The 4,416-nt window shown below is 45.3% G+C and overlaps 1 pseudogene; it reads left to right on the top strand.

The window, feature by feature from the left end:
- Positions 1-864: 864 nt before the first annotated feature.
- LOC112122386 lies at positions 865-1,690 on the top strand (annotated as a pseudogene).
- The last annotated feature ends 2,726 nt before the right edge of the window (positions 1,691-4,416 follow it).

The following is a 4,416-nucleotide window of genomic DNA, read 5'->3' as shown; positions in this document are numbered from 1 at the left end:
TGCGGGTGGCTATCTTACAACAGAAAAACTTCAAAAACAGACTCCAACGAGAGACTGCTGAGCTGGAATTGATATGCAAACTAGATACAATCAACTCAGGATTGAATAAGGACTAGGAATGGCTGAGCCATTACAAACATTGAATCTATCTCCCCTTGTAAGTATTCTCACACTTCTTATCAAACTGTCTGTACTGAGCTATCTTGATTATCACTTCAAAAGTTTTTTTCTCTTACTTAATTGGCCTCTCAGAGTTGGTAAGACAACTCCCACCTGTTCATGCTCTCTGTATGTGTGTATATATATCTCCTCAATATATGTTCCACTCTATATGCATCCGAAGAAGTGGGCTGTAGCCCACGAAAGCTTATGCTCTAATAAATTTGTTAGTCTCTAAGGTGCCACAAGTACTCCTGTTCTTTTTGCGGATACAGACTAACACGGCTGCTATTCTGAAACCAGATATATTGTAGTGTTGTAACAACTGTCATATTTCATCTGGTCAGGTGAAAAAAGTATTATACACTAAGGGCCTGATTTTTAAAGATATTTAGGTGCCTAAAGATGCAGATAGATGCCTAGTGGGCTTTTCAAAAGCATCTTGGCTCCTAATATCTGTTGAAATCAATTAATTTTAGGTACTGAGGTGTTGTAAAATCCCCCTAGGTGCCTAACTGAATCGTTAGGCACTTAAATGTATTTGAAAATCTGGTCTTAAGTAAATATTGAATAAAGTTAAAAGGGGTGGAATAACACGGACATATTTGTATATCTGGGGAAAGATTTTTCTTTCTTTCTTTCTTTCTTTCTTTCTTTCTTTCTTTCTTTCTTTCTTTCTTTCAACACATAAGAAAAAATTAAACATCCATCACCAAGTTCATTCTCCTGGGATTCAGGAACCCGAACAAATTTCAGATTCTTTTTGTGGTTTTTTAGTTATCTACATGGTGACCATGGCCGGGAACATCTTCATTGCTGCGCTAATTGTGGCAGATCAGCAGCTTCACACCCCCATGTACTACTTCCTGGGGAACTTGTCTTTCCTGGACACCTACTACACCTCAGTCAAGGCCCCCAGATTGCTGGCTGGGTTCCTGGCAGAGGACAGGACAATGTACTTCAGGGACTGCATCACGCAGTTATTTTTCCTCAGTGCTTTGGCTTGCATAGAGTGCTTCCTCCTTGCAGTCATGGCTTATGACCGTTATCTAACCATATGCAACCTACTCAGTTATATGGTTATGATGAGCCTCAGGATCTGCCTTCAACTGATATCTGCCTCCTGGGTAACTGGTTTCTCAGTGACTGCTTTAGTAGTGGGGATGGTTCCCCAGTTAAGCTTCTGTGGCCCCAATGAAATTAATAATTTCTTCTGGTGGAAATGATCATTCTGGTCTCCTGCTCCCTGGTATGCCTGGCCCCTTTCCTCCTCATTGTTGAGTCGTACATTCTTATTTTCTCGGCCATTCTGCGAATTGCCTCCTCTGACAGGAGGGAGAAGGCCTTTTCCACCTGCGCCTCTCACCTGCTGGCGGTGATTCTATATTACGAGACCATCATTATCATGTACGCGATACCATCGGCGGAGCGGTCCCAGGCCTTCCATAAAGTTCTGTCTCTCATGTACACAGTCGTCACCCCGATGTTCAAACCCATCTTCTACAGTCTACAGAACTTAGGCATGATCTAGGCTGTGCTTTTTGGAAGGACCTAAAGATGTTTGCTGCCCAACTCCCATTGGCAGGTTAGTGCCTAATTCCCTTAGGCCACTTTGAATAACTTAGCACAGATCTCAATGAAATTAATAGGTAGCAGGTTTAAAACAAACAAAAGGAAGTATTTCTTCACACAACGTACAGTCAACCCATGGAACTCATTGCCTGGGGATGTTGTGAAGGCCAAAAGTGTAACTGGGTCCAAAAAAAGAATTAGATCACTTCAAGAAGATGCTGATGGAAAACAAGCGTTACTACATTTTGAAACTCTTACCACCATTAACCAATAGCGTGCAGATCATATAGACATCAAGTTGGACAGAAAAATTTGTGCAAAAATAGCAAGCTGCGGTAAAGCAGCAGATTATGACACTTTGTGCAGCAGCAAGTGCTTAACCACAGTGTTGGCACATGTCTAAAATCTTAACTATAAAGATAACAAGAGCAAGGAAACCACAGAGAGGCAGCAAGTGAGAGAGGGAGAAGATACTGCTTGAGAATTACTAGCAAAACATTCTCCCCAGACGACCCAAAGACGACTGGCCATCGGAAGAGGGACGCTGCCAATTCAGCATCACCTCCAATTGTATGTAATTGTGATTCATAGTGCTTCTAGCTTACTGCAATAGGGATTTTTGTGTTAATAAAAGATGTTGTATGTTTGAACTGTGACCGCCCTACTATAGTGAAACTCTTGGAAGGGTAACAAAGGATATGTCCATCAATGGCTATTAACCAAGATGGCCAGGGATGCAACTCCAAATGCTGAGTCTCCCTAAACCTCTGTGTGCCAGAAGCTGGGAATGGGTGACAGGGGATGGATCACTCGATGATTGCCTGTTCTGTTCATTCCCTCTGAAGCACCAGGCATTGGCCACTATCGGCAGACAGGATACTGGGCTAGATGGACCATTGGTCTGACCCAATTAATTTGAACGGCTGTTCAAATGTTTTTATGTCCCACTACACCTGCAACAGATGTCAGACTTGGAGGGAGTGGCTAACAAGGAAAAGACCAGCTCTACTGGGGGCTTGAAGTGGGGTGCAGATCTCCAGCTCTCTATGAGAGAGATCTGGCTGGGAGCAGGAACTGACTATAAATGGGTTCTGGCCAGACCCTCCCTGGGAGAGGTGGGAATGACATAGGAAGAGCTGGCCTAAGGGAAAATGGCTCCCTGGGTGAACTTGTACTATGGTGTCCCTGGCCTCCGTGGGTGCTGCCCCATCGCCCTTGGCCCCCCTGAACTCCCTGAGCTCCCTAACCCCCATCAACTATGGGCCCCACTTCCTCCCCTCCACCAGTGGTTAATTTGTATTGGAAGGGGTGCTGGGGCTCAGCCCCAGCACAAATTAAACACTAGCTGGGCAGTTGGAGAGCGGCAGCTGATGGCCAGGTGCCCAGCTATGATGCAACACCGCCGTCGGCAGCAGCAGCACAGAAGTAAGGGTGGCATGTTATATGGTGTATTGCCACCCTTACTTCTGCGCTGGAGCTGCGGCTCATGGTACCTGGCGCTTGGCCTGCATCTCAAGGCAGGCTCCACACTGTCACACAGGGGCTGCATCTTGTTGGCAGATGCCAGGGCCATTCCTCAGACTTCTGACCACTTCTAACTCACCAGAGGCGCTGTTTCAGATTTTGGGAGGGGGGGCAATTTTAACCGTGATTCCAGGGGCTACTTAGGCACCTGAAAACTCTAGGTTTTTTTTTTTTTAGGGTTTTTTTTGCAGAAAATAACTTAGAAATTACCGGAAAGGAGCACTGCATCCAATTCATATATATATATATATATAGTGACAGACCCAGACCAGTGGGGTACAGGAGTCTGGTAGAGGGCAAATATACTGGTAACTAGATGAGTAGTTTTCTGTTCCCTGAGTGACCAGAGAAGGGGCTGCACTAGAGTAATCAGGAACCTGCTAGAACCAGTTAAGGCAGGCAGGCTAATTAGGACACCTGGAGCCAATTAAGAAGAAGCTGCTAGAATCAATTAAGGCAGGCTAATCAGGGCACCTGGGTTTTAAAAGGAGCTGACTTCAGTTTGTGGTGCGAATGTGAGGAGCTGGGAGGGAGAGCGAGAGGGAGAGGGAGTGCGAGTGCGAGTGCTGCTGAGGACTGAGGAGCACAAGTGTTATCAGACACCAGGAGAAAGGTCCTGTGGTGAGACTAAGGAAGGTGTTTGGAGGAGGCCATGGGGAAGTAGCCCAGGGAGCTGTAGCTGTCATGCAGCTGTTATAGGAGGCACTATAGACAGCTGCAGTCCACAGGGCCCTGGGCTGGAACCCGGAGTAGAGGGCAGGCCCGGGTTCCCCCCAAACCTCCCAATTGACCTGGACTGTGGGTTCTTCCAGAGGGGAAGGTCTCTGGGCTCTTCCCCAACCCACATGGTGAATCTCTGAGGCAAGAAAATCCGCCAATAAGTGCAGGACCCACCAAGATAAAGGAGGAACTTTGTCACAATATATATATACAGAAACACCAACTAAACTCATATTTTAAGTTTATATGTAAATTTAGAACAATCAGGAGATAATATAGCAAGCTATTCCCAATCCCAAGCCTTGAGGTAACAGTTCTGGAGCTTTATCACAGAGATCGGAAACACAAGTTGTACACTATCTTTAGTAGAGATAAATAAAATAAAATAAATCTGCTTAAAATCTACTTACTTTCTCTAATGGACATACTCTGTGTTACTGC

Source organism: Terrapene carolina, unplaced genomic scaffold, assembly GCF_002925995.2.
Source record: "Terrapene carolina triunguis isolate 2854851 unplaced genomic scaffold, T_m_triunguis-2.0 Scaffold27426, whole genome shotgun sequence".
Taxonomy (NCBI): Eukaryota; Metazoa; Chordata; order Testudines; family Emydidae; genus Terrapene; species Terrapene triunguis.
Note: the sequence above shows the minus strand (reverse complement) of the source record. Positions and strands in the feature narration are given on the sequence as shown.